Genomic DNA, 13,835 nt, shown 5'->3' with positions numbered 1-13,835 from the left:
AAGCAGGGCAAGGTAGGCCTCACCTCACCACTTTAGCTTTGCCCCCAGGCCAGCTAGAACCTGGAGGGAGGTTATCACAGGATACCCAATACTGGGTTATTTATAAGGAACAGACCTTTTTTTCCCCTTCTTTTTCTTGCTTTTTTAGAGTCTGGGCAGACAAAGTTTGAAGGGACTGCATCTAACAAGGGTCTTTTTACTGTGTCAGCCATGGTGGCAAGAGAAGGAACCCACTCCTGAAAGCCCTTTTATAAGGCATCAAACCTTCCCCCACCAAACCTACTACCTCTTAAAGATTGTCCCTCTTGATCCTGTTACAATGGCCGTGTCCTGTCAGCCTAAGTTTTGGAAGAGATAAACATTCGAACCACAACAGGCAGTCTTCTTCCCAGAACCTTGAGTTTGGACAAGGGGATCCCTGGGTATGTTCTTACAACTTGTGCTGGGCAGACATGGCATTCCTGCCCTGTCCCCTCAGTGGCAGGTGGACGGGCTCCAGGCTGGAGTGTGCCGTGCCCCAGCCCTTCCCCCTCTGAGTGATGGCAGCCTCAACTGGTCCTCTCTGGCACCTTTCTAGTAGCTTTCTCCTCATTCATCTCAGCTACTACCCATGGACCCCAAGATTTGGGGTACTTGAGTTGAGTAGTGATGAGAGCATGAGTTGGGGGCTCTACCTAACGGGATGGACTTTTCTAGTGTGTTTGGAGGGCCCCTAGCACACTGATCTTCGCCTGCAAGTGCTTTCCTGGCTCTGTTCCCAGTACTCTTTGCCTCTTTGACAGTTTTTATTTATTTATTTATTTTTTTGGTTTTTCGAGGTAGGGTCTCACTCTAGCCCAGGCTGACCTGGAATTCACTATGGTGTCTCAGGGTGGCCTTGAACTCACGGCGATCCTCCTACCTCTGCCTCCCAAGTGCTGGGATTAAAGGTGTGTGCCACCACGCCCGGCTCTCTTTGGCAGTTTTTAATCCTTTTTGTGGCAGTTTAAATACATCTCCAAATTCTTTCTCCCCTCCCCCCACCCCCTGAGGTACTGCCTCACTCTATCCCAGGCTGACAGGGAGTTTACTATGTAGTCTCAGGGTGGCCTTGAACTCTCGGTGATCCTCCTACCTCTGCTTCCCAAGTGCTGGAATTCAAGGCGTGCACCACCATGCCTGGCACCTTCAAATCTTTCAAGGCTAATTCTCCTTTCAGTGTGGGCTGGACTTAGCAACTGCCTCTTAACACCCAGAGGAGTGATGGCATGTGACTTCTAAGACTAGGTTATATTAAGCATTTTGTATAACCTGGTGGCTTTCTCCTGGTTCTAGCCATTGCTGTGTTGTGATGTCACTCCAACAGCCACATGACAAGGGACTGAAGCTTCTTGCTCACGGCCACGCGAGTGCATCACCTTGGAGCATGTCTTCTTGGCCCAGCTCAGCCTTTGGAGGCCTGTAAACCTGGCAATGTCATGGGAGTACTTGCACCAGAGCCACCTAGGCCAGGGCCCTCACACAACTTGAGACGTGAAAATGCTGTGGCGGTGGCTAACCAATGCACTCCCCAACCTGGCTGGCTTGTTGCAGGAAGACTTTGAGCATCTACCAGTTCACTGTGAGCAGGACCAATGCCCATAGTCACTGTAGGCCCCACTCCTCATTTGTCCACTTTAAAAGAACCTCCCACATGGGCAGTGGGAGGAGGGTGCGGTTACCACCTGTGTTGGTTTCTTTCCTCCTTGCCCAGAAGCAGCTCAAGGGAGGAAGGTTTGCCATAGTTCAAGGGCTACATGCTGCAGAAGGCACAGGGACAAGAGCGGGAGGTGGCTGGTCGCACTGCATCTGCGCTCAGGAAGCAGAGATGAAAGCTGATACTCGGTTCACTCTCTCCTTAGTAGCGTAATGTCCAGGCCTCCCAGCTCAAGGGATGGTGACATTGGCAGTTAGGCTGGGACTTCCCATCTCGTTTAACCCAATCTAGAAATCTAGAAACTCCCTCACAGACAAGCTCAGAGGTTTGCGATTCTAAATCCCATTAAGTTGACAGGATTAACCTTCCCTCCACTTTTCCTTCCAGAGGGTGCTCAATACTCTGCGGGCCCTGTTAGCCTTCTGTCAATCAAGGAAAACCCCTTTCCCTTTCCCAATGCCAGCAGTAGCCTCAGCTTCAGGTCCTAGGCATGTACATGAGCTGAATATCTGCAGCCTTGCCCATCCCAAGCCCTGGCCCTTGTCTTACAGAAGAAAGAGGCCTCTGTCTTTGAGGCCTCTTGGACTGTTGGATTGCATCTGAACCAGACCCCAGCAGATAGGGTTTTATGAGCCCGGTGAAGAAAAACCAAGAGAGCTTTATCCTGGTCCTGCTGTCCCCCAGGTCTTGTGGAAAGAAGTTGTACGATTTCTTTAGCCCTGGTGGGCCTCTACTATCTCACCTGTAAAATGGGACTTGTAGTTTTTGCCCTCACGACTGCTGCAAGGAGCAGAGAGAAAACAAATGTGCAAGTGTTTCATCAACTGTAAACGCTTGACACAGTCTTCAAGAATGCAGGGTTTATTTGTGATATGAGCTGCCACTTTTGCATGCTAACTAGGTGCTGAGGCTTTATGTCTTTAATCCTGACACGCACTGCAGAGGTGTATTTCCAGCTTTCCCCACTTGAGGATTAGGAAACCCAGGCCCTGCTCAAAGCCCTTGTTTTTACTGCCTGGCTGAATTGTCACCCTGCCAGCCCAGGCCCTGGCTGTGGTGACTCGTCCCTGATGATTCAGAGAGGATATCAGGCGTGTCTAGCCTTGGGCCCTGGCCTTAGTTCCTCTGCTGCTCTGCTAGGCAGGCCTCTGAGGCTGGGGCAGGATAGAAGGTCAGGATCGTGACAGTGAGATCCAAATAAACATACCTTGTCTTCAGAGCATCCTGGGGGTGGGAGTGAGGGGTCCAGGTAGAATCTGATTGAGATGCTCTCGGAAATAATAAACCACACTCATCGGCGGACTAAGTGGCCACGTACCTATCGGAAGAGAGTTGGACAGTGGGATGTCAAAAGCAAGCTGGCTGGGAAGATCGCTCAGTGGGTAAATGCCTCCCGTGCGAGCAGAAAGACCTGAGTTCAATCCTGGGAACCCATGTGGTGGTGTATGTTTGTAATCCCTACAGGGAGGCGGAGACTGTTGGATTCTTTGGGTTTGCTAGCCAGCCAGGCTCGCCTACTTGGAGAGCTCCAAGAAAATGAGAGATCCTGTCTCAAAAACAAAAAACAAAAAACAAACAAACAAACAAAAAACTGGTGGCAGGAACAACACCTGAGGTTGTCCTCTGACACCCAAGTACACATTTGTGTATGAACGCATATGTGAGTATACACACACTCATGCATAACACACAAAGCTCATATTTGAAAAGTGATCTCTTTAAAAATTTTTTTGCAAGGAGGGAGAGAGGGAGAGGGAGAGGGAGAGAGAGAGAGAGAAAATGGGCATGCCAGGGCCTCTAGCTACTGCAAATGAACTTCAGATGCATGTGTGACCTTGTGTATCTGGCTTACATGGACCTGGGAAACTCTGTCCACCCCGTGAAAAGTTCTTTCTGAGAATTTCTCCCAGGCGGGCTTCGCTTAGGTGTAGGGCTCCTGCCTGTGCTCTCATGCCCGTGCTTTGAGATGTGCCCCCTGACCTGGGTCCTCCTGCCCTTTCCCTTCGGAGATGCAAGGTTCTCTTGCTTTTCATGCCACTCTCTCTCTCTGGGCACATCTCACCACAGTCTCTGGGGTGGGGTGAAGACAGCTATTGTCAAGGAACTTTGGAACAAGGTCAGCAGAGGCTGGGCATGGGGAAGGCTGGCATGCCTCTGTGGGTCCAAGAGAGCGCGTCCTTGGCAAGGTGTACCCTGGCTGCAAGCACTTACTGCCACTCCCACCCAACTGGGGGCTGGGGTGCTCATCCCCCACACAAGGGAAAGGTTGTGAAGCTGCAGAGTTGCACTTTCTCCCTCCTGTCTTGTGTGTCTCTGAAGTTATGTCTTTCTCCTTTCCCTCCTGCCTTCCCAGGCCCCTCCCTGTCTCTGGCACTGGGTCTGGGTCTGGGTCATTGTGGAGCTTGGCTTCTCTACCTTCTGTGCAAGCTGAGGGTTCTTCAACTGCTCAGCAGGGGAGTCCTCTCCTAGACCTGAAGGCCTGGGGCTCAGCCCCCTTCATGCCACCTGAGACACCTATCAAGCAGCTCTTGTGTGTTGGCACTGAGACGGGGCACAATTTTTGCACATCTGGGCCCTATGCTTGGGTGGAGGAGAGAAACATTAAACAAGGAATCATCAAATAGGCCAGCATGCAATTGACACTCTGGTGTGTGCTATAAGGAAGAAAGCAGCTAGGCTTGGTGGCATGGACCTGTAATCCCAGTTACTAAAGAGGCTGAGGCAGAACAACCAAAAGTTCAAGGCCTACCTGGGCTGTAGAGCAAGTTCGAGGCTAACATGGGCAACTGTGAGACTTAATTCTTGTTATCAACTTGTCTGGATTCAGAATTGCCCCAGAAATACCTGTGGGTGAGGGGTTAGCCGAGGAGCCAAGACCTGCTTTGAACACACATTGCACCATCCCATGGGCTGGGGGTTTAGACTTCTTAGTCTGCTGAGACGTGAGCCAACCCCTGGTGCATGCTACCATTGCTTTGCCCTCCCTGCCACGCAGGACCACTGGCCAAGGAAATCTCCCCTCCCTTACATTGCTTATTGACAGGTATGGGATCAGAGAAGAAGAGGAAGAAAGAAGAAGAAGGAGGAGGAGGAGGAGGAGCAGGAGGAGGAAAAGAAGAAGAAGAAGAAGCCGCTGCCGCAGCAGCAGCCAATACAACAACTTTGTAAGACCCTGTCTCAAAATAAAATGTAAAATGAGAATGGGGCCAGGGGAGGTGCAGCTTGGTGGTAAATCGCTTGCTTAGCATATGTGAGGTCCTCGGCTCAATTCCTGCTACTGGGTGATTCACACCTACAATCCCAGCACTTGAGAGACCAGCCTGTGCTACGCAGGGAAGTTTGAGGTCATCCTGGGGCTTCATTGGGAGACTCAGCTATTTCTACACTTCACACGGATGCGTTTTGTCTTACGTAAATTGCATGTTGAGAAAGTTGATTTTGGAAAAAGCACTTTTTCAGTCCTGAGATGAGTATAGTCTTTGACATCCAAATAAAGAGATTTTTACCATTTGCACAAACAAAGTAAGGCAGCAATAGGCTGCAATTAGATTTCGCATTTTAAAAACTGAACCCCATGGCCCCTGTGTGGAGCCTGCCATGGAAGAAGGTAGGTGGGAAGGGCAGAGCACTGGAGTCCACACAGGGACTGGCGGGATGTTGGTGTGAACTGTGAGGGTGTGAAGGGAAGAGAAGGACCAGGATGGGCCTGCACCCCTCCGCTAAGGCCCACGCCTGCCTTCCCTCTGGTCTATGGGGTGGACCTTCAGCTGGGCAAGGGAGTGTCCAGGTCAGAACAAGAATGCCAGGGAAGGACTTGTGCATTTTTAGAGGTGCACTTCCGTAAACAGGCAAGCCTTCTGTGCCCCCTGCTTCTGCCCCCGCTCATGAGCCAGACTCGTTCATATGCACCCAGGTCTTGCCTTCCCCTGACTGTGTCACTCATGCAAGCTCACGTTTCGGTCCAGGTTCTCGGAACCCAGGCCCACGTACCGTGGTTGGATGCCTTAGGTGTTTTGGCGGTGTGTAGGACTCCTTCATTTATCAGCCACGTGGCTTAGCTTCCTCTTCTGAACAATGCCAACAGCCCCCTGGAGCTGCCTCCTTGGGTGCTTGTGGAGGCCAAGAAGAAGGATGGAAGGTTCTATGCCCTGTGCCTGCACCCCCTCAGCGCTCTGCCTGCGAATCCCTCCTCGCTTTCACTCTCACTTTCTTTCATTCACACTCCAAAATTAGCGGAGGGGTGTGTCAGGCAAGGTTAATTCATTTCTGCAGTCATTCACTTGCCCTGTGCCCCCTTTCTGGTGCTGTCCTGGGCCTCCACCTCTACTCCAGCTCACATCCCTTCTGGCTGACCTTTCCAGACCTGCCCAGAGCCAAAACTCACCCGGCTGCAGGGAGCATCGGCTACTCCTCCACCCCACACCCATATAGGCTGACAGGCTAGGGGTGTAGAGTTTAGCCCCATCCCTCCAGGGCCCCAACTCCCTCTGTCAGCCCATCCTGCAACCCTCCACTTGGGCCTTAGGAGCTGGGCCTGCTCCCAGCCCTCCTGGGAGGCTGCAGTAATTGGCTCAATTAATCAGCTCAATTAGCACTTTCTGGGTGAGGACCTCCCGCTTCAAGACTTCCTGGCCTTTGTGAGTGGTCCGTGCCTGGATCCTCCACTGTTGCCAGACCCAGTGATGAAGGCAGGGGTAGCAGGAGGTGATTCTCTGCCCTGAACACAGAGGCCTCTGGGCTAGGAAAACAAGAGAGCACCCTGCAACTCCATTCTGAGGGAGCAGTCCCTTGCCACTGTCTGTCACCTAATGCCTACCTCTTCTCTGCCATTCCCCTGTACCTTGTAATTCAGATATCCCTTCCCAGCAGCCTCCTGGGCTCTCTGCTCCCTGCTCTGCCCCCTTCAGTCTGCACCTGGAGGCGAGCTGACATGCGACAAGCAGCCTGCATGTCCCTGCTGTCTGCTGCCTGTCCGATGCAACTATAGGAAGGGTTCTTGTTGTTTGTTTTATATGCTTTTTTTTAGGATATTGTCTCATGTATCCCAGCTTGTTCTCAAACTCAGTATGTAGGTGAGGATGAGCTTGAACTCCTGATCTTCCTGCCTGTGCCGCCCAGGTGCTGGGTTCATAGGCATGGACTATCATGCCCTGCTTGCTTTAAAAATTTATTTTTATTTTTATTTTAAGGCTGGAGAGATGGCTTCACGGTTAAGGTGTTTGCCCGCAAAGCCTAAGGACCAAGGTTCAATTCCCTAGATCCCACGTAAGCCAGATGCACATGGTGGCACATGCATCTGGGGTTTGTTTGCAGTGACTAGAGACCCTGGCATGTTCATATTCTCTCTGTCTGTCAAATAAAGAAATAAAATATTTTAAAACATTTTATTTGGGCTGGAGAGATGGCTTAGCAGTTAAGCGCTTGCCTGTGAAGCCTAAGGACCCCGGTTCGAGGCTCGGTTCCCCAGGTCCCACGTTAGCCAGATGCACAAGGGGGCGCACGCATCTGGAGTTCGTTTGCAGAGGCTGGAAGCCCTGGCACGCCCATTCTCTCTCTCTCCCTCTATCTGTCTTCCTCTCTATGTCTGTCGCTCTCAAATAAAAAAAAAAAATTTAAATTAAAAAAAAAATTTAAATTAAAAAAAAAACATTTTATTTTCCACCCTTTACTGAAGTCCACAGCAACCCTTTGAATAAAGCGCTCTTTCTGTCTTCATCAAGCAAGTTTCTGGGAGGCACACAGGACTTACATACGTCTGACCTTGAGAGGAGGCATGGTGGGATGCTTCACGTCCACCTCTGGGAGGGAGCTCTGTAGTCTTTTACTTTTAGAGAACCCCAACACCTCACACGCCTTCTACCAGAAAACCCTTCCCAGCCCCTGGGCTATGTTCCCCACTCTCCTTTGCAAACGTGGGAGCTGACTGCTTCTCTGTTCCCCTGCCATTCCCAGCCAGGTTCTTGCCATAGACTTGATGGTCCTCCTGGGCCAAACTTCATCTAGCCAACAGCCCCAAGGCCCTGCTACCTAAGAAGTAGAGCCCATGTAGAAAGCAAGGACTGCAGGCACAATGATGGAGGTTACTTGGATGTCCAGTGCTCTCTTGGAGGGATGAAGGACTAGGGGAGGAAAGGGAGGTGGGGTGGGCAAAGGGGGATCATCTCATCTTACGCTCTAACTTCACAATCCAAGGCTTAGCACACTGGCTAGGGTTTGGAATGAGACCACGGCAGTGGCTTTGAATAGATAGCCCTCCCAAATAAGTTCACACCCTAAATATAGAAGCCTGAGAGTGGCCTGATTATAAGAAGACTCTTTGCAGACATGATTAAGTTAAGGATCTTGAGATGGAATCACCCTGGATTACCAGGGAGGAAACTACATTCATTAAGTGTACTTCTAAGAGAGAAGCAGAGATGTGGGGAAGGCTGTCTGATAATGGCAACGGGTTGGAGGTCTGAAGCCTGTGAGATGAGCAGCATCAGGAAGGGAGAAAAGGAAGAAGTTGTCTCCCGAGGGCCTCCATTTGGGATTTTTGGCCTCACAAACTGCAGAGAATAAAATTTTGCTCTCAGCCACCCACTTTGTGGCTAGGAATCAAGTATTATTATATTATAGTATCTTTATTAAAATAGAGCCCCAGCACTGGAGAGATGGCTTAGCGGTTAAGGAGCTTGCCTGCAAAGCCTAGGAGCCCAGGTTCAATTCCCCAGGACCCACATAAGCCAGATACACAAGGTGGCACATGCACCTGGAGTTTGTTTGCAGTGGCTGGAGTCCTTGACATGCCTGTTCTTTCTTTCTTGCATAAGTAAATAAATACGTGGAGCCCTAGTTCTTAAACACAGCTTCAAAGTCACTCAGGGGTCCAAACCAAGACGCAAAGGAAGACTTGGGCACCCCAGGCAGACAGAGGCAGTGGCAGGACCTCAGGCAGTGAAGACCTGCTTTTGGCCAGGGTCCCTGGAGGTGTGAGAAGTCATGGGCATGCTCCTGTCCCGATGTCCTCAGCAGCCCCTTCCAGGACAGGCTGGAGACTTTTTCCCTTTTCTTCCAGGACAGGGACTGAGTAACCATTTTCCAGCAAGTTGGGAGGCCAGCCCAGAGTTCTTAACTTCCCTCTTGCTACGGTCAGGCCCTACAAAATGATGCAGGCACCTCCCAGAGGCTGACTTAATTTCTCTAGAGCCCTATCCCTTCTGAGGCAGATGGAAATGAGTCAGAGCCGAGAAAGGGGAAACCCAGAGTCTTTCTGGGGTGGTGACATGTACCTGGTTTCTGAAACTCTGCAGTGATGTGAACGTGCCTTGTCTCCATTCACCTCTTGACAGCCTAACCTTCAAGGTGAGGGTATTTGGATCTAGGACTCACGTAAACATGAAACACTACTGAGTGAGATTAGCGTCTTTTTGAAAGGGACCCTACTGAACCCCTCTACTGCCTGCTACAGGAGGACACAGTGACCAAGTAGTCCTGTACCCTGTGGTCCCCAACTTCTGGGTGGGCTGAAGAGGGTCAGGAAAGAAAGAGGAGCCAGGTCCCCACGGCGCAGGTGGGAGGAGGGACATGAAGGGCACAGACAGTCGGTGCAAAGCCAGGCGTGGTGGTGCGTGCCTTCAACCCCAGCACGTGGGAGGCTGGGGTAGGAGCATCTCTGTGATTGTGGTCAAGGCCAGCCCGAGACTACACAATGAATTCCAGGTCAGCCTGGGCTAGAGCGAGACCCTACCTCGAAAAACCAAGAAGGAACAGAGGCTGCTACATCAAGGGGTCGGGGTACCTGCTCCTCAGAGAAGCAGCTATGGCAACCCGACAGCCCTGTGACAGTCACATCAGCAGTGGCTGCTCCGGTGACAGTCATGTTCAGGGCATCACAGACACCGATCTGGTAACCCCTCCCCACAGGACCTCTCAGCCTGTTTTCCCCCAAACCTGGGGGGCAGACTGTGCCCTTATCCCCTGGCTCAGTGCTAGATATGCTACTAACAGACAAGCGGGGCTGCTCAGATGTGTTGGGGTTTAGTCTCCAATTCACCCTGCCCCCCCTGCACCCCATCTTCTTTATCCTTAGCTAGAAGAGGAGGCTAGGGCCTGACCACTGTCACACTGACCACTGAGTCAGTGTGACCCCAGCTCTGGCTGCTTGAGTATGGGTGGGTCACAAAGTAGGATGGTCTTAAGGCAAGGGCAGGCAACCCCAGGAGTGAGAGCTGACACGGCCCCTGGAGACAGGTCTCGCAAGGTACCCACGGGGGTGGCCCAGGCGTGCTTTTTCCTCACTGTCTATCCTCTGACATTTGCAGGTTTCTGCGATCTGTTCGAGCATCAGCATTAACAGAGAGCTTTGCTTGCTGGCTTGTTGCTTCTTTCTTAAAATATTTATTTTTATTTTTTAATTTTAATTTTTACTTTCCTGGGGGCTGGTTGGAGGTTATTTCTCATCTCCTGTGTCCTCGGGGCTTCTGCCCAGGGCTTGTGGGATGTTTACTTGATCCTTGGGTTGGTTGCCAGGTGAGCTCAGGGCCACCATGGGGAGTAGGGTAGGGAGGGGACTGCGGGAAGACTCATTTCCTGACTGACTGACAAGGCAGATACCATCTCTCCCATCCCTTCCCCTGGGAGGCTGCTTACAGAGGAGTTCGGCTCGAGTCATCGCTGCCGTCAAACACGCTGCTCTGTCCCCCTCAGATAAACTCATCATTCTGGAAGGCAGGCAGGCAGGGAGGCCTGGCATAGACATGGGAGGGGTGCCTGCCAGTTTCGTGCCCCCCCCCCCCACCTGGTACCTGGTAGCTGGCAGGGTAGAAATGTCACCAGGAAGGCTTCTCTCCTGTCCCTTGGCCTTCACAAAAGACCGGGCAAGAGTGGCTGAAGAGGGGGGTCCCCCCACTTCACTGAAGGACTGGTGGGGTGGATGGAGATGACAGGGTATGAGCTGTCACTCCAGGTAGGGAGACAGAAGCGGAGACAGCTCAGCTGTGTGAGTCCTCAAGGCAGGCCTCTCTGGTTCTTTCTGGATCCTGAGCTAAGGCTTTCAAAGCTGTCCCGAGGGAATAGGATCAAGAGGTGGCCTTTGGGGGCTGTAGCATTTCTCAGCCGCAGAAATCAACTTGCAATGTAGGTCAGCAGCTCTCAGCTCTTTCTGGGTCTTGGAAGCCCTTGAGGGGTGACAGGCGGCACCCCCCTCTCCCTAGCCAGGCTCATGTGTGCTGCTACACTTTTGTCTACTGCTGGTGTCGCCACAGTGTCTCGATGGGGAACTCCTAGACTGGGTGGCTTCGGGTCTGGGCACACACATGTGCACCTTATGTGCGGACTGCATGCGTGCAGCAAATCTCTCTTTGCAGCCTGGAGGGAGCTTGGGCCCACCCTGAGGCTGAATGAACAGGCAGCTCGGGCTGACAGGCTAGAGCTCTGCTTCTGCTGGGGGAACTGTGCGACCCGCATTGAGTTGGCCTGGCTCTGTGAACACTGACCTCTCTCACAAGAGTCTTCCCAGAATCACTCCAGGGCCGCTAAATGTCTCCTGAGTCAGCTGGTGTGAGGCGGGGTGGGGGACAGCAGCGTTGGAATGCTAAAGCTGCAGACGCGGCACTGTACAGGACGAGGGTCTCTCTGCAGGACTTAGAGCCAGCTGGTGTGGGCACTGTCACCTTCCTGGACATATCCCAGGTCTTGGCTCAGCTGAGCCAGCCCAGACTTCTCCTGTCTTGCCCTGAATTCAAGATGACGTTGTCTGAAGAAACTGGACATGTTGGGAAACCTCCTGTTTTCTGGAGCTGCCATCTGTCCCCAGTCACTTGGATCCTCTGTGAAGGGCCAGTGCTAGGTGCTGATGGACGTCCGCTGTGGCCACCGTCTCCATTCATTCTCAAGACAACATCAGGAGGTGACACTTGCTAATGGCCTGTAGATAGACGAGGAATGGAGCCTGAAAAGCAAGGAGACCCTCCTGTCCCACAGGGATCCATCACAGGGTTAAGAGATTGGCCCGGCATGGTGGCGCATGCCTTTAATCCCAGCACCCAGGAGGCAGAGGTAGGAGGATTGCTAAGAGTTTGAGGACAGCCTGAGACTACATAGTGAATTCCAGGTCAGCCTGAGCTAGAGTGAGACCCTACCTTGGAAAACCAGAGAGAGAGGGGGGGGGGGGGGAGAAATTGATTTCTTTTTCTTTTTTTTTTGATTTTTCGAGGTAGGGTCTCACTCTAGCCCAGGCTGACCTGGAATTCACTATGGAGTCTCAGAGTGGCCTAGAACTCACGGCAATCCTCCTACCTCTGCCCCCCAAGTGCTGGGATTAAAGGCATGTGCCACCACGCCCAGCTTGAGAAATTGATTTCTGCATCTGTGTCTCTCATCATGTACTGACCTGGAATTGAGGGGACACCAGTGGATGACTGTGACCATACCATCACCCCATGAGCTCCCACAGAGATGCTGGAAGGACAGCTGAGGCTCCTTCCATCAGCTTGAAGCCAGGCCCTGAGGTCAGAAGACAGACTTGCCCCCTGTGTGTGCATATGCAGAGGCAGATGTGCATATGAACCTATGCACAAACCTACACTGTGTTTGCACTGTGTATTGTGCATGCAGAATTTATTTGAAGACTGGAGATAAGTGTCCTGATTAGATCCCACAACTGTATGTGGGGCTGAAGCTGCATCTCTGGTGAAGAGCCATGGGGGAAGGGACTAAGGGACCCAGAGAGGCTTCAGGGAGGTGGTGACACTTTCGTGGGCCCCTCAGGATTGTCATAAACCTGCCACAGCTAAAAGAGCTTCTCTGATTTACAAGAAGCCTGCTGACTTCAGTTTTGAGCTTTGTTTCCTTGGGCTCCTTGGTGGAATCTTTGGCCTTGTGTGTGCACATGAGAAGCATGAACAAGGGCACACAAGCCACTTCCGGCTGCCAGGTCTTAGGAGGGCTCCCTCCCTTGGGGTGCCCAAGGGTGCCCGGTGGAACAGCGGTTGAGAGTCCCTGCCTGGGCCTGTCCAGGCTCTCCCAGCCAGTTTGCAAGGCTCACACTTGGATAGGAGAAGGTAAGATACATGGAGTTCCAGATGTGTAGGCCTCTGCCCCAATCAATATCTACTCAACTTACTGCTGGGGAACCTTTGATCACCTTCCTGCTCTGGAGAGGGGGATCCCATTGACTCTGTGTAAGGGGAAAGGGGTGCAGAATGGGTTTGTGAGGCCGCAATGGGATGGCTGTATTCCTCTTTGGATGCAAGAAGTGGCTGATGTTAAGGCCAAATGGTGCCTCTCAGTTTCCCGTGTCCCTTTCTCTGGCCTGTGAAGAGTTCTGGTGAGTGAAGGTAAAGTTAGGAGCCCTTTTCTTAGCTGAACCTCCAGGTCCAGCCTTCCCCGAGAAAGTAACTCGTGTCATAGCCACCAAACAGGATAGTCCCCGAATCGCCGCCCATGGTCACAGATCCACTGGATGTCTACATTCCCCCTGTCTTCTAACTGGCAGCCCGTGGCCTTTCTAGAAGCTCGGGCAGGCTGTTAAGAGGGCATGGAGCACACTTTGAAGCTGACCTAAGTCGTTCATGCCATAGCTAGGGAAGACATGTTCCCCAGAAGGCTGCGGGGACCCAGAACTACAGGCAGGAATGTGGGTCTCCTGAGGCAGGATTGGGCTGGTATCCTAGCTCAGTGGGGGTCAGGGAGTTACTGGGCCTCACATCAGAGCAAACTCTAATAGCTTAGCAGGGGGCTGAGGAGGGGAGGGGGCTCCTATTGCCAAATTTGCATGTGTTTATTTCTGTTCCTCTGCATAACATGGAAACACATATGCTTGCTCCCCATTGCTCTGTCTGCTCTCAAGCAGAGCAGATGGGTACTGTGCCAATGGGGCTCAGGCCTGGCTCCTTCTTCAGGTCTACCACCTTTCCTGCCCCATTTCTAGTTCCCCAAGGAGAGGTCAGGGGCTAAAAGCAGGGGTGCCTAACAGTTGAGGCAAAGAGCAGTGGACAGTGTCTGGCATCAGGCACCAGCAAAACATATATATGTTTTTTCAAGTCAGGGTCTCACTTCACTCTAGCCTAGGCTGACCTGGAACTCACTCTGTAGAGCCCCAAGCTAGCCTTGAACTCCTAGAAATCCTCCTACCTCAGCCTCCTGAGTGCTGGGATTAAAGGCGTGGATCATCATGCCC

This window comes from Jaculus jaculus, chromosome 3, assembly GCF_020740685.1.
Source record: "Jaculus jaculus isolate mJacJac1 chromosome 3, mJacJac1.mat.Y.cur, whole genome shotgun sequence".
In the NCBI taxonomy this organism is placed as follows: domain Eukaryota; kingdom Metazoa; phylum Chordata; class Mammalia; order Rodentia; family Dipodidae; genus Jaculus; species Jaculus jaculus.
This window is presented reverse-complemented; position numbering follows the sequence as displayed.